The sequence below is a fragment of the Antedon bifida genome, chromosome 6, assembly GCF_963402885.1.
Source record: "Antedon bifida chromosome 6, ecAntBifi1.1, whole genome shotgun sequence".
NCBI classification, from domain to species: Eukaryota; Metazoa; Echinodermata; class Crinoidea; order Comatulida; family Antedonidae; genus Antedon; species Antedon bifida.
Window position 1 is genome coordinate 771,055 of NC_136231.1, and position 24,041 is coordinate 795,095.

Below are 24,041 nucleotides of genomic sequence, written 5' to 3' on the forward strand. Positions count from 1 at the left end.
TCAGCAGCTTATAAAAACGGTGCATTCTAACATTACCAATACAGTTTATAAAAATAAGTTTCATCAAAACAAAATTAAACTCAATAAAAACAAATAATTAAAATCTGTATTCAAATTGGAGAATTGTCAAGACTATCAGGTATTTGAAACTATTGGAAACAAGTATTTATTGTAATGTAGATAAAACTAAATAAACAAAAAAAATAACAATTAAACAAAAATTGTTGAAATGTGACTAATATATTTATATATAAAATTGTGTTAGTGTTATCCAAAAGCTCTGCGATTTTTTTCTGGCTGCTTTATCGTTTTGATTTAGCTTTTTGCTTATTTTATTTTGTATCTCCATTGAACAGTACAGAATTGTCATTTTTTTCTCAGTAATTTGCCTTTGAATTTTTATATAACATACATTTATAGATATATGAATAAATACTTTTGACTCAATGATATATAGCCACAATAAAAGAAAACCAAAGCTCAGTGAAAGTACTGTAACTTACATTTTTCACTTTAGAGATGGCAGAATTAAATTGACAACTTTTTTAAAGTGTTTTATTGTTATGCTTTTTGTTGATAATTAAGATAGTTAAGATTGATTTTGTAGAAGAGTTTTATAATGAGAAGCAATTGTTGAACACGATCTACAGTTGAAACAACCGTCATTGATTTACTAGACTGAAATCTGACAGACAAATTGTCGTCATCCATTTATTGTTTAGTTAGAGGTATAGTTAAAAAATATTGTGTGAACACACATGCTGTCGCTATTCACTCACAATACCAAATCCTGTTTTCTGTCTAAAAGTGGTTGCCTTAAATACTACGTTTCCACATTGGTAGTTTCCACATCTTCAAAACTTGGTGTAACAAGTTTTAACCAGGTTTGATCTCCTTACTTATTACGTGTTTTCACACATGAATACACGAACAGAAGAAAGTCCACTGATTGGTCAGTTTAATACCAGAGAAATAAACATGTGTGCAGTAACAACTTGGAACAAAAACAAGCCTCTCATCTGTGTTTGAGATTTTCCACAACATTGTATTCACACTATGCAAACCTGGTTACAACTTGTTACATTTTGCATATGTGTAAAGAGTATATATGGTACAATAGTACTTTTTCATGATGAAAGTTTTGTGAACATAAATAACTGTTCCTTTTATCTTGCTTACCATTTCTCTGTTCTCTGCCTTTTCTATCATCCTTGTAAGTTTTGAACTACGTTGACTTTTTAAAAAACATGTTACTACCTGTTTTACATATTTATTCAATTTATTTACTATATGTGGTTGATCAGGTGTGTGTTTGTTTCTTTCTTTTCTTTCTTACTCAAAAAGGCGTTGCCCGATTTTCAAGGTTTAAAGGATTGTTTCATAGCTGTATGGGAACACGTCATTTTCATATGCCATATGGGCTCTCTGATTGCCCTTATATAGTTTCAACAATTGAAATACTTTTTATTATCACTTATATTGCTGTTGAAGAAGCCTCAATTTCTCCACATATTTTTTTTTCTTCAAATCTTTATTATGCATTATTTTTATTTCATCTAAACAGTAGTGACAATGTACCGCCGTAATAGTCTTTCTTTAATTAGATGATAAATCATATTAGGTTTTATATTCATGCAGCATTTCTTTCCACTTAAACCAACCGATGATGAATCTGGTGTATGCTTTAGTCAATTAATTAAATATTCAGTTTTAGCACTGTCTTGTACCTTTATATTGATTCTATTCATTTCTACTGTATTACTCTGTAATTAAAGGAAACTACCAAATCCTTAAAGTAGATAAGAACCCTTTCTTTATGACATCCTCTATTCAGGGGACAATCAAGGGGAGAGGCGAGTAATTAAAATGTAATCAGTGTAACATAGAAGTGTACAGTTCCTTTTTGTACTATTATTGACATTTTCATCGTAGAAAAGCAAATAACATTTTAGCAAAAACAATAAACTATATATACTTATATTATTTATTTTATTATTTTATTTTTATTGCAATTATACTATGTGATCATCATTTTGTATTTCCTTCTCTCATCTACTAAAGATACTATGCATAAACAAATACTGTAATATACACAGTCAGATAAAACATGTTTTTGTTGCTCTTTTTTCACATTGTGAGCTTTGAACAATCATGTTCATACTGTATACATAATTATGATTTATATTTCCAGAGGGAAGAATGACTTTACTGAAACGAGGCTTTTGTTGGTGAACAGTTATTTTTTTCTGTCGTCATGATTGTGACGTTATCACACCGAAGCAATCATATCATCACATTCATACTGAGCTATGAATGACACTGAAATATCTACGTTAATTTTAGTATTGGTAAACATTATGGTGGTTCATTATTAGACCGGGTTGGATGCAAATTGTATTTATTAATCAGAGAGTTTGTAAGATGGATGTATCTTTTGTTGGTGTTTAAATCTGCTACAGTCAGTCAGTCATTCCTTAATTATATATTCATGGCTTTATTGTTCAGTTGTGTTAGTAACTAGATGATACTTCGACTCTTCCATTGTTACATAAGGGATTTTCTCGTTTTCAGCAACAAGAACTTCTTTCTAAAATAACCATCTTGATAAATCTTACTCATTTAATATATGATATTAAGTATTTGACAGATTATTAGAATAATTCATAAAGTATTTTATACCAGTTTTATTTCATATTTGTGGAAATATTTTTATTTAATATAACAGCATGGTAGTTGTGGTAGAATACAGTCTATTAAAGGTCAAATAATGGTAGAATCCAAGTCTGCAACAAAAGTGGATTTTTTCAGCTGTGTATAGTGGGATTCTATTTAACTATAGATTTTCACAGTGATCTGTTCAATTTCTCTACTTAAATTATCCATAATCTAAGGTATTCTTTGTCGTCTAAGAAGCCACACTCAGTAATTAGCAGATAATTACGCCAGAGAAAAGCAATTGTTCAATATTCACCATGGAGGGGTAAGATGTCTTTTTGTTTACATTCTGAGTTCTGCATTTTATTCAAAGAAATCTTTAAGAATATTGTACTATTAGTATTATTAGTAGTGATTGATGGATGTTTGATTGTTGTCCTCTTTTGGGACATCTCTATTAAGGGGACACTTAGAGAGGCAATAGATGTTTGAACAATATGGCCAACATCTATTAAGGGGTCACCCCTATAACAGGCACACCAGGGCTGTAACCATCAGTGCAGTTGGTAAGGTTTCACTTTTTCACAGAGTTCTTTGACAACCCAGTGGCTTGAACATAGATTGTTCCATTTTTTTGCGAAAACCACACCACCGCATTTCTCATGGCTATATCACTGCACACTGTGAAGGTGTCCCCTTAATAGAGGCTCTACTGTACAGTATGTCCTAAGACACTAATGCACCTTTTAATGTTTAAGGATAATACGCACTGTAATGTTGAGATATTATTCCTAGCCCACAATACGTTTGTGGTCCTCGTATCTACACTATCTCCAACTCTATAAGAATTTCCCTATTTAACAACAGTTTGGCCATGTTCAGACTTATTTTGCAAGATCCTCTATTAATGGTATTTTTTTGTATTTTCTCATTATAAATTATCATTCTTTTTTATTGTATTGTTTTACCATTGATAGAAACTAATAAATGTTGAATTATTATTATTATTATTATTACCATGTTTAGTTTCTTATTACCAAGTATGGTAAATCAGTCACATGAAAATTGACAAAGTTTAGATAAATTTAATTTAGCAGCCATACATACATAGTTGTTTTGTCATGTTTGTAATATACATATCTGTTCATTAGTCAACGTAAAAATCATTGAAACGTCACAAAGTAGCGTTTGTTAATCTGGCATCAGTCTCTTGTTTGCTATTCAGATACCAGCGCAACAGATTTTTACCTTAATTCTCGCCCTGACAGAAAAATATGTACACAACACTACCTTTAAGCCCCGAGTCTAACCATACCCTATGACGTTGTGTTTTCTTAATGATGTGGTAGGCGGGGAGGGTGTATGGTCGAGGGATGGCTGTAAAAGTCATTGTGCATGATGTTTGAAGGATTCTTATAACCTCTGCACACTGTTGAAGATGTTGTTAATCATGATATTCAGCACTACAATACGTTATGGGTTTAAAGTCCTCTAGTAACAGTCAATAATTATCAAATTGATTACAGTTTAAACTTTCCATCACCATATTTAAAAAAAATGTCTTTGATGTATCCGAATATTTGTTCAATATCTGTCTAAAGGCCCGATATCATCATGTGCCGAGGAAAACAAATACAGAATTTTATTTTTAAACTCATGAGAAAAAGAGACCAAACCTGATACCAGGTGCAAATTTACTGGCTTGATGCAAGTTATACAGATAGATGAGAATCGCTGATTCTTTGGCTTTATAACAAATTGGTCTAAAAAATCACATTTAGTGAAAATGACCATTCCATAGCTTTTGGGATAATTAGAAGGTGCCACATGGTTTTGAGGGGAGTGGGGTGGGGAGGATGGTGGTTGGAATAGTAAAAAAATACTAAATTATAAATTGAGGATTTATTTTTTTCTTCTTTATTTTGAAAAATCATGTGTTCGATATAGTTTTATCAGTTTATCATTACAAATATTTAATAGTTTTATCATTAAAATTATTGTGTAATAATGATTTGGTAATGATGCGTCAGTTCTGAAAACGATGACATGATAGATAACTAGAAAAACTCTGGTCTAGATATTTAATTCATCTATGATTAGTTCATCTTTCTCACTGCCTAATTTGGCAAAAACTTGTGTTCTTGATCAAAAAAGTATGACATTTTATATGAAATTTTATTCAGTATTATGAAATATGAAACCAATGTAAATTAATAAAGTGTATATCACAAGTGCTATATTAATAGTCATCTTTTGATGAAAATAAGCAATTGTAATTGACTATTTAACGAAGCTCCACTAGCAAATGTGATAGTTTGTATGCACTAGTGCTAGGATAATATTTACATTGACAAGAGCACAAAACGATAGCAATCAAAGAACAGGCGTTTCTATTGTAAATGAGCATTATCATTGTTATTTATTAACAGTATAATGTTATCATTGACGTCGCCTAATCGTTGCCATTTACACATTCTTTATTAAAGTCGGATGCGAATAGTAGATCAAATTAATTTATATAAATGTACTGTATGAGAATTTCAGCATATGCATTTTCTGTATGGATTGTTGCAATCACAGTGAACAATTTTGAATTTTAAGTTTTAGAATTAATAATAAGTGGATATGTTTTCACCTTTTGTACCTGCTTATTTTTAGAATACTTTATACTCTTTTTATACTAATGGTATGCAATTACTAAATATTACTTTATTTGAAAACATTTACAGGTAATATAGTACAAGCTAAACTGCCTGGTGATTAATATAATTATTTAATTTTGAAACAAAAATGATGAAGTGAGAATAAGAGAAAGCCACTAACCTGTGAGAATGAGAAAAAATAGCCGCCCTAACCAATACAAAACCTTCTGCTAGATATATTAACATACCCCTCCCTTTGTTTTGGATATCCCTATTAAGGGAACACTTTCCTATGAAATGAATGAGATGAAATGTATGTTTTATTGACAAACCCTTTCTATAGGACATCCCATTTAAGGAGACATCCCTATTTAAAGAAGACACTTTAAGACAAGTGTCCCCTTATATTAATACAGTAGTGTGTATATATGGACTGTAATTTAGTTCTGATGAGTTTTTTTAAATCTTTGTACTTAAAAAATAATATATTTAAATTGTATTATGTCTTTATTATTATATCATCAATATTAAATATTATTATCACTATTTTTTGCACTTTCAAAGACTATTTTCACCAATATTATTGCTGCCAAATAAAACACATACTGTATGGTTTTTAGAGCTTTATATGACCACTTTTACATTGATATGATTGAGAAATCTTTTGTAGGATAATTTGAGTATTATTTAATTTAATAGCTACTAAATAGCCTCAATTAAATAGTATCAAAATTGTGACACCATTGTATAAAACAATTTTAATAACTGTGGTGACAGTATTGTATTGAACTGAATATGGACGACCCCATGCTAATAAAAACAGCATTAGTCCGGACATTATTTACTTTCGCGGTTTACAATCATTTGAACTTTGGAATCAAATAATGCTAATGGGTGTTGGTAAATTAATTGAATTGAAAATGTTGGCATATGGGCGAGATTGATTTTAAGGTGAAGTGTCAATTTTCTAACAAAATTAATAATATCAAAGCAATTTTTAAATGATTTAAATTAGTAGATTATATTGTATATGTAGACAAGATTGTACTATCAACAAATATTACGGGGGAGATGGCAAGATTTTAAAATTAACTGTCTACTATTAAAGGTGCAAGAATTGTGGTGGAAAATTTAATATCTTAAAATAATCTAAGTTGGGATTTTACTATACTGTAAAACCAGAAACGAAAAAGTAGATGGTTGATGCGATCTTGTTATTAATCGTATTACAATGCGTTACTGTATTAACAAAGTACTGTACATGCATTGTAACACAAAGGTTGCGCCTACGATGGATTGACACGTCTTTTGCTTTATTTTATTAAAATTCGCGAAAGTTTCGTCGCGAAAATGGCCGATGTAACTGATTCAAGAAAGCTTCATGTCGCGGAAGTTAACAATATTATAAGACACCTGATTATATTCTTGCAATTTGATTGGTTAATTATGTATCACGTGCCGGTTGGTAGTAGTTCTACCAGAAAAGTGATCTAATGATGATAATTTATGGGTTCCAATGCACGTACAGCTTTTTTTGTAAACATTTTGAGATTTTTTGCCATGCGACATTGTTTACAGTAACTGATCCGTGTTAAAAAATCAACCTGTGGTGCGCGCCGTTGAACTGTTCTACTCTGCATCCAAAGTTGGAGCACTACTTTTTGAATGGCGTACTTCCCGGTCTAATTTACGATGGATACATTTGAATAAAAGTTTATTTATTTTTATAACAGTAGGTGTGTTATAAAAGTAATTAATGTTTTGCATTAAATAAAAGATTGACTGTTCTATTTAACCCTGCTCCGCCTCGTTAAATAAAGCAAACTTTCAACTAATGAAATATTCTCACCATTAAACGCATAAAACATTCGTTATTTGTATAACATATTTAATCTGTCTGACTTTGCCTAGCATGACTATATGTTCGATTATAATGTATGTATACCTTATCTCAATTATTAATACATAAATGTTTAAAATAATGGCATATTGAAAACCCATATTTGGCTATTGATTATTTAAGCCTACAGTATTTTATTTTAGCAGGCATGACCATGTTAATAAAAATAATATATTTTTCTTTTGCACTTTTAAATTCCGCATGATAGAAAGCAAAATGAGATACAATTATTCATATTTTAAAACAATTGAATTGTATTAATATATCCATTCTCTGTTAAGCATCAGCATCTTTCAAATTCAACATGCCAAATATTGATTTTTATAACTATTAAAGCTAGAGCAAGTTTATTTAATATATGCAACTGATTAAATGATGCTGTTAGGTTATGTAAATCCAGTTTTCCTTCTTCAATTATGCATTTAATCCGTAATGAGATGTAGTGGTACTAGTAGTAATGTTATGTTCTAATTAGGTATCTCAATATCAGTGTATTCAAGAATGCTAATGATCTCACCAAGAGTAGTGTGAAGCTTTTCATGATTGACAGATTGAAGATAAATCTCATAGTTATTGGTTTTCCATTTAGATAATAATGGTTTTAATATTTCACCATGCCATATACAGAAAACCATTGTCATAATCATATAAGGTAGTAATATCAGTTTTTGTTTGTATCCATGTGAAAAGTAGTTAATTTTATCATGATCATTAATCATTATTATCATCATCAATGATTATTATGATCTATATTAAATTATCATGATCATTAACTATAATGATGATCAATGAGACGTCTATGCCTACCGAAACATGTTTGTATGCAAGTGTACAGCCAACAATAAACTATATAAAATATATGTCATTAATAATCATTATCATGATCATCATTTAATTAACGATCTCCTATAGAACCCGGCCAGGCCTTTTCTTTTAAGGTGAGCGAGTGGGATCACTCACCTAACACACTCCTAACCTGCCCTTGAGGAGTGTGATTTACAACACACTTAAATTTGGTAAACTTCTACACACCAAAATACAAACAGCACACCTACAGCACCCCTGAATGTATTGAGGAGTGCAGTTTGTAGCACACCTACAATTTTAAAAAGACAAGGCCTGAGAACCCCTATTAAAGGGACACCTTTGGGACTCCAACAAAGTTCCCCCTTAACAAGAGTGGTCCCTGTTGGGGCTTTGGATACAATATAAAGATAATTTAAACTATTAAACCTCAATTAACTAAACAATTAATTGCATTAGAATATATGTATTCAATTTTCTTTTTTTAGTTAATACAATAGAATCAATCTTGAGAGCTTACGTTGTGATGTACAACTTTTGTTGTCTAGACATTTAGATTTTTTGCGTTATTGTTCTGTATTGCTCAATCAAGCAGAATATATTCTGTATTATTAGTGTTATGATATTATTACAAAGAGGTGATGTAGTAACATTTTATTTGAACTTGGAATTAATTTATTTATTGAAAAGATTTCAACCAACCAACCATACAGTACTGTACCACAAAATCCCACATGGTCTTAAATCGTAGGATGTCAAGCAAAACATTCAGAGTTTGAATTTAGTGATATTGTTAATTTATTTTAAACTTTTTGTTTATTTCAATATATCTTTAATGTACAGTAATGAGTGTTATAGAAATATTTCTACTCATTGTTACTGTAACTCCCAAAAAAAGCCCCACTTCTTTTTTATAGTTGGTTGATATATTGCAATAGCACGCATTTTTAGCTTTATAAAAAAAAAAAGGTTTAATGCAAGGCTATAGTGAATTTGAAATGTGGTTTATTATCTCAATGTTAGATATTTAAACTTTAAATGAATGTAGTTTATCGAAGACATGATTGCCTCGATACTAAATGAATTCCTTGCATGAACCAGAGTAGACTTGAAATACTTTACAACATTGCAAGAGGCTCAAAGGTGGAAAGTTTATAATACCAATTAACATTTTCACGATTCTTAAGATGCGATGGAAAATTGCTGATCTTGTTATTCATGCTGGAGACGTAGCCATATATCCTGCGGTAATATAATTGAAAGGTACAGCACTAAATTTCTTCATTCCTTAATCTTGATAAATGATGCGAGATAATTTAGCTCTGTGTACAATAAATACAATGCATTTTATTTCTTATTTATCTCACTAAATTTATGAATAATTAGTAGATTTTTTATGGGTTAAGATTGCTAGTTTATTGTTGGTTTAAAAACATTGTGGTTAAAATTAAAACCAAGAACTAAAAATATAAAATAATCTATTATTAGGATAAAAATAAAATGCTGTAATGGCAAAACAAGTTTCACATTTTTTAATCTGCATGATTTTTTTTAAATACTGTTATAGCTATTTTTATTTATTTTGTTGTTCGATAAAAAGATTTAAGAATCTTGCATCAGATCTGCATGATTGTGACATTGTGTGTAAATGGCAACTGAACTTCATTATTTCAATATTTGAAGGGTAAAATAGCAAATAGTCGCTCTAGTAAAAAATCAGTGTCTCAACTTTGATTCAAGATTCAAGAAATTTTATTGGAAATTCTTTTTGCTTGGCATAATCACTAATATACTGTTTATTTACATGTTATTATTTCAAAATCAGTTAATTAACACTCTACGTAACAGAGTCGGCTGTAAGTGTAGTACTAGTAGTAGATGTATCACCATAACATGGCATCTTTTCTTCAAGTATTCATAGTCATTCATCCCAGCAGGCGGGGACCATCTTCAGTGCTTGATTGCAACACGTTGCAATGTAATTTCCATCAATTAGGCAATACATTAAGTTATACTTACAGTGAAGAAAACAATACCTAACAGGGATATTATAGCTACAATAAAAGACGAGTTGAAATATGTATGAAGTATGTCAAATGATTATTCATTGCTGTATCGCTTTTTAACAGCTTAAGGCAACTTGTAACCTTTTGACATTGAGACTCCCCTTATAAACTATCCTTATGAACATCCAATAAATACAGGTTTACTAACAGTTTACCTTGTTAATACTAATAAGTAGCATATGTTTAATGATCAACCACATCCTATGGATCTGTTGTGATTCTACCTTCATTACTGTATTTAACAATCTTTTAATTTAGTGTGGTTCTGCTGAATAAGAGTATACACAAACAAATGTTATTTTTGTGTTATACTTACTTTCTTAGTCCAGGACATGCCCGAACTTATATCACTAGATTCCTCCATAATTTCCTATCTGCCATTGTGACAGCCAGTTCTACTCTCTGCATACCAGGTTCCATCTCTAGTACGTCGCTGTATGTTTTGTGTTATATTTTACTCAAAAAACTCAATCAAAAAGTTTAACTACCACTTTTTTTTTAAAATAAATGTTGTTAACGTATATGGCTCCTCGGTGAATCAAATGGAGCTGCCCAGTTGGACCGGTTCTTCCTCAGGTTTTGAAAATTGCAATGCAAAAGACATGAGTTCAGCACTTTGTTTCAAAATTTTTAAGCCCCCTATTTCAGTTATTTGGCATAGATCTTGGATTCTTTTTAGATAATTGTTTGACAATTCTTAATGTGGTTCACCTTCCATCCAAACTAAAGCTCTGTCTACACTATCAAACTAGTTTGACAAAAAAAGTGTGATGTGCCTATGGTAGTGATATGCCCAAACATGGTAGTGATGTATGACATCATAATTGTCCATATGGGCACATCACATTTTTTTTGTTACATAAAGATTGATAGTGTAGACAGAGCTTATAGCAGTACAGTACATATAAATCGGTTTTTATTTGTTGGGACCTTTATGTTTTAGTTTTCGTTTCGTTGGAGATGTAGAAATTGAAACTAAATTTTTTCAATGCTGAAATTAAAGGGTAATGTTTAAATCCAATTGACCTCTCACTATCAACATTGTATGCTGGATTCGCACTAATTCTTGATGTATGTTGAGCTGAATGCTACACCCTCATATTTAATTGCTTTAAATCTACAAAAGCAGGCTCTTACAAGAGATACTTCTTTATTAATGATTTTCTCTCAACCGCTAAATGGTAATATTCTAATATATGAAGTGTGGTTATAACAAATATGTACATGAATTCTGAGTATTTAGTCCTGTTACTTTAAAGTCATTTCCTTTTCCTTTTTATTCAGTATCTCATGAATATTGATGAGTGTTTATTTATTCAAAGCTTACATGGTTCACAGAGAAGTAGTTCAAAAAGATAAAAATACTTAACCTCAATGAAAATTGATTTTATTTATGAATAAAAAAATCTTTTTAAAAAAGTTTAAGTTCAGATAGTTCCTTTGTTTTTGAATAATTATTCATAATACAATTGATTTTTCATGTATTAATTACAAGAAACTTGAATATAGTACTGTACCATTTTCCCAATTGTTCAGTGACATTTTTTTTTTTTGATACTCAACGTGCAGTAGATCTATGCATGTTATGTTTTGAGTTGTTTTTCCTTTTATGGATATGATTAAAAACTGTATTTTAAGTAGGCCTGTAGTAAATGCTACTAGGGAGTTAAATATTAATTAACTCTTTTGTCCTACAATGAATTTTGTTAGTGCTTCTCTATTTTAGATAAAAAGAGAAAAACATTCTACAGTATCTGTGGTAGTACAACTATTATTTATATGTGACTATTGTGAATAAGTCTATATTTCTATTTATATTTTTACTATAGTATAATAAAATTTAACAGTGAGTGAGCTGGTAGTATGGTGCATTGATAAGATATGATTTTATCTTTCCTAATAATATTTTATTCAACACATTAATATATGATTTTTTTACCTTGACCTAGAATATCTGTCTAGTACAATAAATATGATTTTTTTTTCTTGATATTATGATCGTCAAGGCAGTTACAGTTTATTAGGGAAAGTTGTCTCTGAGAATGTATTCAAACCTCTTGATGGTAAGATCAATCTACTGCTGTGCAACAATGATCGTCGTTCTCCAAACTGTATATAAGATACAGATAGTAATTGGTTTTCAAACATTTTCCATGAAAAAATGATGCAGCATTGATCCTGCCACCAAAAAACAGGATATAAAACCAATGTAGGATGTCAGCAATTAAGTTGACATACATATTCTCTGACAATCAAACGTCCTTTGGATTTCCAAACTGTCTGGTTGCCCAAACTGTCTGGTTGCCCAACTGTCAAACTGTCTGGTTGCCCAAACTGTCTAGTGGCACAAACTGTCTGGTTGCACAAACTTTCTAATTGCCCAAACTGTCTGGTTGCACAAATTGTCTGGTTGCACAAACGGTCTGGTTGTCCAAACTGTCTGGTTGCACAAACTGGTTGCCCAAACTGTCTGGTTGCCCAAACAGTCTAGTTGCACAAATTGTCTGGTTGCACAAACGGTCTGGTTGTCCAAACTGTCTGGTTGCACAAACTGTCTGGTTGCACAAACTGTCTGGTTGCACAAACTGTCTGGTTGCACAAACGGTCTGGTTGTCCAAACTGTCTGGTTGTACAAACTGTCTGGTTGCACAAACTGTCTTGTTGCCCAAACTGTCTGGTTGCCCAAACTGCCTGGTGGCACAAACTGTCTGGTTGCACAAACTGGTTGCCCAAACTGTCTGGTTGCCCAAACAGTTGTAAAAACCATGATTTGCAATTAATAATAAATAGCTTTGGATATAGCTAGTTTAAAATAGATATTTCATGTTTGATTTAATAAAAGCAACCCATAAGTATATGTCTTTCAGTCTGCTACTAGTTGGTTTGATTTATGAATAAGAAATGACATGTTTTGGTCTTTGAACAATGAACATTGTAAGAGTTTTTATTTGTATATTATAACATGACTTAGCATCTAATACAAGTAAGCCTAGTGGATTTGTGTTTTATACCAGCTTTTGTAGGATCTCTACATTCCTACCTAGGCCTATTGCATCACCTGGATATGTTTGTTCCTCACTGCATTTATGACGCTAATAAAGTAGGTTTTGAATTTAAGGTAAGCCTTGCTAGCCACAAAATTGTTATAACAAATTAATAAAACCGACCGGAAGAGAATGTCCATAATTCCAAAACAATTATTGTCAATTCTCATTTTAATGAATGTTTAATGCTGTTATAAAAATATGTTTGTTTTAAATATAAAATAAAACGTGTCTGTCTAATGTACATAAAATGTCGTATTGTTGTTAAACCATGGATGAATTATCTTATTTTATGTGTACACTATTTTAGTTCAATTTAAGAATTAAAGAAACAGCTTTTATTTAAATATTAAACATTTTATTATATATTTTTACTGATTCTTCATATCTCACTTGTACTTCTCAGACAAGTTTAATTCTAAGTTGGTCGTCATTTTATGCTCTGTATTGTTTGTATGTCATTTGATGAAATAAATGTTTGTTGAATTTGATTTCGGCCCATCATCCTCTAGTTGGTTTCTTGTAGGCCTACTGATATTAGATACTAATAGTAATGTCAGGGTCATTGCAACCTATACATCTAGGTAACACAGCAGGGGATAAAATATAGAGGAAGCTGTCTCTGTTGCCATCGGCAACTATTTCTAAAGGGCATCCATGTAGATGGTAGATGACTGTGAATGACGCAAAGGTCATAACACTAACATGGATAAGGTTGAATAATGTTATTCTTGCACTTTTGTCTATCAAATGAAGGATTTAGGTTTAAATATGGTTGCCCACCCTTACATACTAAGCCACTGAAAAGTTTAACCCAAAAATATCCAATTGCGGATGCAGGCCAAATCACTGCATTTTGGCTGTCAGGTGTACTGTAAGCAAACTTACTACTAAAATTTGATTCGATGTTATGCTTGTTGTGTTAATGTTGTTATAATCTTGAGGGAAATAGGTCTTACAAATGTTGAACTTATAACCTAATCAAAACTATCAGTATTTACTATTATGAATGTGTGTTTGAGACTAGATTGATCTAACATTTTTATGTAGTTGAGTTTTTTTCCCTTCGGTGGTAGTCAAATTAGTTCGTCATACTGTAGTGTAGAATAATTAAGTGACTTTATTTATATAGCTTTTTATTAGCGAACAATAATTTCACTGTTAAATACAATTTAATTACAATGAAACACTTTTTATTTTACTTTCAATTGTGAAATTGAAACCGAAACTTGACTGGGGACTATACAGTAATTTGATGTTTGATTGATTTCTAAAAAACCCTTTAATTATTAGATCCTGATAAAGAATAATTAGCAAGTTTGCATGGTAGTATATGGTACTGGGTCCCTTCCCCCTTCTCCGTTTCCTCCATCTACCAATTAGTTCCATAACTTTCCCAAATTCCCAGATACCTTAATTGTGACAGAATTGTATAAGGAGATGTATGTATAATTTTTTTTTCCCCTGATTTTCAGTTTACCTGAGAGCATGACAAAAAGAGCTACATTGTCTTTGTTGTATATTTTAATTATTATTTTATATTATTCTTCCCTTTTTAAATGCAAAAAAAAAGAAAAAAAAAAGAGTCTGTGATATAACTTTACCATAGATAATTTTAATTCCAAAAAAAACCCAAAAAGCCCTAGCAAATAATATTGAATTCTTGATACACTTTATAAAGCTATTCAAAACACATGGATCAACTGTTATTGTATGGTTCCCTGACAATATTAATATCACATTATTTAAATTGACCCATAGAGAAATGTTTGGCTCTGGGTTGAAATATGTCAGTTTAAATATGTTGAAATAACCTAATAGTATTCTGTTGGCAATAAGACTTGACAGGCTTCGGGATAAATCTAGCAAGAACCTAAGATACTTGTGAATGTTATTAATCTTCCTTTTAATCAAAATGATTTGACAATTTTTTAAAAGTTTTGTTTGAAAACATTTCCTGTTTAGCTTTTTACTTGATGTGATTCTGAAAAGTAGAAGAAAAAATCTATTCGATGTCTGGTCTTTCGATGTCTGGTCTTTATTATTCTTCCTACACATATTGCTTTTTTATTATACAATTTTGTTTTTTTATTATACAATTTTGTTTCATTCATAGTTGTTGGCAACCTAGTAGATTACTTACAGTTCTAGTAATTGATGCACATTTAGATTTAGTTTTTTCTTCCTTTTTTTGCTTGTAAAATCATATACATAGTAGAACTCCTAATAAAGAGACACCTTTGGGACCAAACAAAGTGTCTGCTTAATAGGGATGTCCCTTGAATAGGGGTCGGTCATTGTGTTAAATCACATATTTTCCCTTGTTCGTTTCCCGGGAAAGTGTCATCTTAATAGGGTGTCTCAGATGTAGGTGGAGGTTCTACTGTATACAAATTAGTATACTGTACAATTAATTATATAAGTTATAACCAATTAAAGAAAGAAGATACTGTATTAAGAAGAAAAGAATATCTTTTTCATTCATTCACATTTATTTGAAACAATCCAAGAAAATAGCAAGCATAAATTTACAGTAAGTTAAATTTAAATGGTACAATAAAAAAGGACTGTTTCAGGGGATAAAAGAACAACTTGCTCAAAATGTACAAAGCTTTATCAACCAATTTAATACTAATAGACATAAAAGAATACTTAAGCTTTGTTTTTAACAACACGTTATTGTCTCCTCATGACAACACTTTAGGTATCTTTGTAAACTTAGTACTGGACTTAGTGTACCTATTATTTATTATTAGTATTCACATAATAATATATAACCCTCTTTATTTTCTATGTCAAGGACATTCTATTATGAATAGATTTAACAATAAAATTCAATATTCGTTTTGTCTGTGTAAATTGGCCTTTATACAGTAGTTATGTCTATTAATAAAATTAGAGAAAATAAACCAGTTTTTTAAATGATTTAGTAATTTTGATAGCAATGTCTCATTGACAATTTAACTTTATACATACACACTTTAAGCAAGATGTAAGATTAAAAGTACATAGCAACAAATACATTAGCAACCTTTAGTTTCATGACGCAGTAAGTGGCTACATATAGCTATTGAGTCCAACAGTCATTTTACAAATGCTCAATTGTTGTGATGAACTTTTTAACTCATTAGGTGAGTAGTATAGTGAAAACAATTTGTACAATTGTAAAAGACTTTATCGCCAATTACAGTACTCTAAAAAAGAATGATCTCTTTCTATATTTGATAAAATTACCACTGAAACTACAATTGTAGGTTGATAATTTCAAAGTGTACTAATGCTGAAGATTTGTGCGAGTCTTTTCCTCAGGCAGTAAGATATTTTCCATGACAATAAGTGTTGCAATAGGAGCATTTACAATAACTAATATTAGTGGTTCTGTAGCTATTGTTAGTTGCTTTATCTTGTTGCTTAAGAAAACCAAAGATGAAAGTGGGTGGGGGTATAGGGGTGGCGGAGGGAGGAAACAAGTTACAATGTTATACATTCTTCTTGAATATTACAGTAATAACAATTACCATTTCTACAACGTATAAAATGCTTTCTTTTATAATTTTCTTCAATTTGTTTTAGGAATAAACTATACATAAAAAATAACAACAAAAATACACAACAAAAATAAATCATAATGTAAAAATCAAAATACAAATAAAACTGATTTAATTTCATTAAAAAGTTATAATATATTAAAAGTTTTTTCAAAGGAGGGTTTTATCAATCAATCAATTTCAAATACTTCTTTCAAAGAGCCTGGTATAAAATTTCAACTTTATACAGATATAATCGTTAGAAAGCAATAATTTTTAGTTGTGTAACACATGATTATTATTACACAGATTATTATAAAACGAAGATTACACAGAAAACTAAACTATATAGTTTACCTACATTTCCTGAAATATTAGACTTTAGAATTATATCTACTTTCCCTTATGCAAGATAGCCTTTGTGATTTTCGTCAAGACAACAAGTCAAACAGCATCTACTGTATTGAATGCATGTATGTATTCCACCATCTTCCTTCATTCAACACCGTCATATAAATCAATATTTAGTTGAATTAAATTAAACATGTCCAACTGTTTTGTGATGATATTCATGAATGAGAACATAGGTAGAATATCGTCTTTGATAATACTGTTCTCCCATATGCTCCACCAGGCCACAGATATCAGAACATATGTTATGTAATAATCCTCTAATTTTGTAGCCACAGTTGATAAAGTATCTTTAACCTGCCTAGCAACATAAATTAATTTAAATTTGGTTAATTTTAAGTTATTTGTAAACATCACTTTTCTAGTTATTTTATCATTGATTTTCAAATTTTATCAGTGTATTTGTAATAAATTTTATCAGTGTATTTGTAATAAATGCAGGCTTATATTACTTTGAAGCTATTAAATAGAATAAATGAATTAATTTAAATAGCAAATGTGTACGTCTTTATTCCTTAGAGATTTAGAGGGCAGGCTTCGTATTGTGATTGAACGCAATGATCTCTTCAAAATACCATATATTTTAAATTCATAATTAACATGGAAAATTCCAATTTAAACAGTCACAATAAATAACAAACAATAACAAAGTTATGAAATAGAATTATGCAATTAGATCCTTTATTACTCAGTGATAATTAGCCACAAAATCCCTCAATGAAATACAAACATCCTGATAGGATGACATCACACATATAGTGACTTAAGTACTCATTCATTGACTTTTGATGATTTTTCCACCGCCGTCGTTTCAAAGGTTGTTTATTGAGTGGTTGTTTTCTCTTTACTCCAAAGGAAGACAATCTATGCTTCCTGTTTCCTGCTCTTTGAACATTGGCAGATTCTTATGTGTTAAAGCACGAGTCCATGGTTAAAGTAGTAAAAAACAATAACATATTTAACACACCAAAATATACTTTCTTTTTTTATTTTGGTACGGGGTTGTAAAAGCATGACAGTGTGGGATCAAAATATGTAATACTAATTATAGATTTGTTTGTAAAACTTATAAAATAGATCATTTACGGTGGTGTGATAAAATCTATTTATCAATGTTCCTGAAAGTGGATAGTGTTATACTTTGGTCATGTGATGTCAGTCAGTGATGTCACAAGCAAGTGACGTCATTGTATGCATCATCAAAACTGTTTATTTTTATGAATTTTATTGTCATTTGTTGATAATTATGCTCAATAATTATGACGTGTAGAAATGAATTTGGAATGGACTTTTGAAAGTGTCTGTAAATGTGTACTATTTACACTTGCATATTATTCATAATGGTTATTTGTAAATTGTCATGCTTTTAACACAACAATTCACAGTATGTCAAGTTGTAGTAGAGTAGTACTATGATAATACAAAACTTAATCTATGATATTAAAGTTTCTTAACGTATATTAAGTATTACTTTGTCATAACCCAAACTGAGAAAATGACAGTAAATAAGTACATCAATTTACCATACAAAATCTAAAAAAAAAAAAAAAAAAATGTCTATTTAATTAATAATATGTAATTATAAAAAGTTATTGTGCATACCACAGTTGACTGATTCCACACGTAAAGTCATTAGAATGTTTATTCTGTGCTTATATGCCCACATTTTGGGATTAATCCCAGGGTGGGCGTCTACAGAACCTTTCTTTATGTTTAGGTATGTATCATACAATATTACATAATGAATCAATCAGTCAGTATAAGAAATATTATACTTGTGATTATGATATATTATAGGCCTACAACATGTGATTCCTTTGACAGATGTAGTCAGTCATAAATAATGTCTACCATATCATGTTAGTAATGCATGGGTTTATATTTACAAGACTTTATTAATTAGAACTACTTTGTATGATTAATTCTAATTGTTGGGCTTGAATATTGTCATGCTTAACAAAGTAAGAACTTTGGCATAGCATAAATTGCAGTACATTTATGTTTTTAATTCATTTCAATGAATTTATGGTGAAAATTGAAAACACTTCCTGGAAATTATATCAGATTTTACACCCTAATAAAATAGAATTGCACTCTGTGGTTGTGAAGTCTAGGAAAAGAAACGATTCCATAAAACTGTATTTTGAATATCTAGGAAAACATAAAGCAATGAGATCACACGGCATATGGATAACTTCCGGTTGTCATGGGTGAAGTCTAATTTTCTTTTCTGATGTTCTATTAATAAATCAACCCACGTACGATGTAATGGTGACCTGCTTCCCTCCACGCTTCCTCATATTGTTAGGACAAACCCTAACCAATTTAAAGATCAGGATCTTTATTGTAATGTTCATACAACAGCTTAAAAAACTAGATAAAATATCAACATATTTAGAACTTTTCTTTTGAGGCAAACCTATCAAGAGGACATCTCTATTTAGGAGACACTTGCCCATTAAATTAACGAGGGACAATAAACTACTATTCAGGGGGCATTCTTAATAAGAGGACACTATGTTGGATTCCGAAGGCGTTATTTTAAAAGAAGATCTAACTGTATATTATTATTAATTAATAATAAGTTTTCCAATTTCAGTTCAACACTGAAAAAGAAAAAAAATATATAAAAATAAGAAAAAACATTATATTGATTCAATTTTTTAATTCAATATTGTTAGATATAAAAAAATTAATGTCACTTTATTCTTTAAATATATAATATAATGAAAATTTATATACAAAAATTATTTCAAATTTTTTTTTCCATTTTTCACCTTCAATTGTTTTATTACTAAAATCCCTGGCATTAATTCTCTATTTACTAGTGGAGGTGAAAATGTAATTAATTTAGATTTAAACAGTATGATTTGAAACCACAGCTTCTGTCGTTGAACATCTACTTAAATATTCAAACCACATATTATATCTTCTCGAAACACTATCAAGTTACAAGATAACGCTTGGCTATCTGCTTATTAAATCCATTACATTACCAATCGCCTCTTTGAGAATTCTAAAAAGCATTACGAGCTGTATTTTGAGCATGCTCAGATCGATGCTTTATTCCATGATTGCAGAATATGAGAACAGATGGTTAGTATACCATACAAGCCTAGCCTGGAAACATTCGCATCTGGCATCCTTTTGTTAGAGGCTTTGGCTGCACGCGCCATTGACAAGTTGGCAAGGAAAGGATCCCAATGCCTTTGTTGTTATTTCTTTTATTCTGTAATCATTCAGGTTAATTATTCAAAGTCAGTGTATACTAAGAACTTGAATGATTCCCTCTCTGTCTTTGTACATGAACATGAATGTATACAACACTATAGCGAACACCATCCAATATACCAATTAAGTTACAGTTTTTACAATAAACTACAAACTGAGCAACTAATATCACTGCTTTTATTCTTTTCTACACTTGTCTTTGCATCAGTGTATACGAAAGACTTGAATGATTCCCTCTCTGTCCCTGTACATGAAGATGAATGTATACTTACAACACTATAGCGAACACCATCCCATATACCAAGTTACAATTTCTACAGTAAACTACAAACTGAGCAACTAATATCACTGCTTTTATTCTTTTCTACACTTTCTTTGCATCAGTATAAAAATGTTGGATATTTTCAAGAATAATTGGTAATTCAAATTACTGCTAACTTGTTTGTTAACAGTGTTTAGATCCAATTACAGAATCCTGTGAAGGCTTTACCAAATTAAGATTTATAAAAATAAATTACAATCAACCTGTGAGATTTAACAGTGTTTGATATATCTGTATTTTGTTTGTACAGAACTAAAAATACTCTGTTTTATCTTGGTGTATAATGGCATATTGTACATGTAAACATACTTTAATTTGAAATAAAGTGGATTATAGTTTTATCAAGGAAACAGTATGTACAATATGGTTCAAGGTTCATTAGGGTCAAGGTTCAATGTGGGTTAAGATTCATGGTATAGACATGTCCTGTATTTTGCCTTTTATAGGTCAGACCTTACACCTCCAGATGTTATTCTACTTTATTATGTTATTGATTGTGGAGTATTTAATAGTGATACTTTTTAGCTTTTATTTGTACAATATTTACAAACATGATAGATTAATTATTGTTTAAGCAAACAACATAATGAGATTTATATATTTAGTTGTAACCCTGGCAGAAGCTCCTTGTTTGAAACTCGCAGGAGGATGTGTATGTGTGGCACACATCATGCTATACCTTTAGTGAAGTCGGAAACCAACTCAAGACTTGTTCAACATTATTGAAAAAGAAAATCATTAAAAAAAAAAAGCATACTTTACAAACGTTTTATCGACAAATACTCATTAGCTAAAGCACTCTATCAAAATTAAATTCATCATTGCACGTACTGTAATTAGGAAATATAAGTGGGTAAAATGTAACTTGTGTGTTGCTATGGCATCACTATCCATCTTGTAGGTGCTCTTTGATCCTTGATGTAAGGTTACCTGTAAAGGTCATATTTATATGTAAGGTCAACTCTTTGTACATCTTCTCACTAGTAGCAACATTTTGCATTGCATTATCTGTCAAGGACAGTGCTATAAATTATATACAGAAGGTTAATACTGACAATCATTTCCTATCAATACTACTACCAATGTTGATTATAATGTATTTTGTTGCTTTTATTCTATTATTCTCTTTAAGTAAAACCGTTATTGGTGTATTGTTAAAATTAACATATTAGCAGCAATACGATAACACTATACATGTTGATATAAACACGTTTTAGGTTAGTAGTATAATTATATACTCGTTGGTTTTTGTTGTCTATTGGTTTTCAAACATTTAAACAAATCAGTCTTTATTTTTATAGTTATTGTTGATTTTATTCGATTTGCTTTATAACATACAATGATTGTATTGTATGCATGTATTGTCCCAGATAATTAAAGCTGGGCTAATGTAATATTAGAAAGTATTAATATTTTATCAACTGAATTTGGAGTTATTTATACAATTACTTACAAGTATTGTTTCAGAGCTGTATTAAAGATGGGCTAAAATATTGACCAGAGGTGGGGTTATTTCTGAATCCTACAATACAGTATATTTAAGGGTAGTTTAGGATTTGAGTACAGGTGTGTTATGTGAGCTTATATATGATGGTACATAGACAATGATGTACCATTTTGTAGTATTACAATTGAAACTTCTGAGGGTACTATTTTGATCTAAATGTCACCTGTCTTAGATATAAGGGTATTTTAGGCTTGGAGATGGGTGTAGAAAAGTTACATACTACTATAGTAAAGTTACTCTACAACAAAATGAAAAATGCACTAGCTTTGAATCTTAACTATGTCAGCTGTGGCCAAACAATGTCATTGTTGCAAGGAAATATACACATAAAACAAACAATACATGAACATATACACATATTTATGAATTACAATATTACTGTTGATAAACGTTATTTTGATCCAGACTTTTTTGTTGTTTCAACTACTACAAGAAATGTGTTAACACTGTATGTAATATTGTTATTTCCCCTTTGCAGAATTATTATATATGCTCATAAAGATTTGTGGCTTTTACTCTATAAAAGCATTATAATAAACTTAAATTCTTAAAAGTATGATGTGTACTGTACGTCATATGATTCTCTTTAACAGGCAATTCTCAAAAATATTATTTCAATTTTTTGTTTATTTCTTAATAATATCTAAAATTTGATGATTTGAAATTTAAGATATACAGTAGAAATACATCTAGAACAATTAAGGAAGGAAAAACGTTAATAATAAATAATGTACATTCAAACTAAAAGAATAATAATAAAATTTTATTGCCAGAACGTTTTACGATAACTATTACTTAATAGCTACAATAATTTCTATTGTGTGGTTATTTTAAAGGTGACTTTCTGTTAATTGATTTTAAATGTACTTGGAAGATTTTTTACATTACAAACAAATCCAAATGCAGGAAATTCTAAAATAATCCAGTATACTTTATATTAAAGTGCGTTCTGTACATTAAAAAAATACATATTTACAATTGATAAAAACGTTTTGCTTGTATCCATATAGGTATATATAATACCTTGCAAATTTTTTTTTTGATATGATTTTACCAAAAATAATTATATTATTTGTCTATTCTTGAAATATGAAAGATTTTGTAAACAAATTAACACATCAGAATGAAAAAATGTATTTATTTTGAAATCTATATTATTCAGAAAACAAACTATTATGTGTATCCTATTCCATATAATATTACCAATATTTAAAACAATTTTAGATATATACAGTATATCTTTTTTATTTATTGAGAAATTAAATGTTATTGTCTTAAGGCCAACGAACGATGTTATAAGTGATTCATTTCAATGCGCTACCCACTGCAAACAACAGTTGAGTGACGTCATACCAACGTAGGCCTCAAATCCTGGTTTAATTTGAAATCCTTTAGAATGAAAGAAGACTGATGACGTAAGACCTTTGATAGCAATAGGAAGTTAGCCTGGTTGTATCCAGGTGTTGATACTTATATTACATTATCATGCTTGATGTAAATGTAAGGTTTTTATCAGTTGGCGTTTTCACTGCTAAAAAGGCATGAAGATGTTGTGTGTGTGGACGTGTATAATAATAATAACCTTTTAACTTTTTCATTTATTGTTTATTGCATTGCTTCCTACTTTCTAGGAGTTATGTGATTACTGTAAGCTAATTGTAGTAATTGTTTTGTAAACATGACCAGTGCTGATTTTTCAATTTTTCCCCTAACTGATTAATATCTGAGTATGAAACTATTATCTATATTAACAACTATGTACCCTTAGCTGTGGTATAATAAAGTACTTGCTACTTGATATATTTCCTTTAAATTTAGACATTCTATACATTTGGGAGTTCATTGAATATTTAACAAAAGTGTCTTTGGTTTTATAATATTTCAATACAGTACAAATCAGTTATAATAATATTGTACAATAAAATAATGATT

The 24,041-nt window shown here is 30.1% G+C and overlaps 1 protein-coding gene across 2 annotated transcripts in view; it reads left to right on the forward strand.

The window, feature by feature from the left end:
- The window catches only part of LOC144845835 (zinc finger MIZ domain-containing protein 1-like), a 105,834-nt gene that overhangs the window by 59,341 nt on the left and 22,452 nt on the right, over positions 1-24,041 (forward strand). Inside the window, exon 1 of one of the 2 annotated variants that reach the window (XM_078703285.1) lies at positions 2,711-2,980. The exons of the other annotated variant lie outside the window; for it this stretch is intronic. The gene's annotated coding sequence lies outside the window, so the exon portion shown is untranslated. Of the gene's footprint in view, positions 1-2,710; positions 2,981-24,041 lie in introns of those variants that run through there. 2 annotated transcript variants of the gene reach the window in all.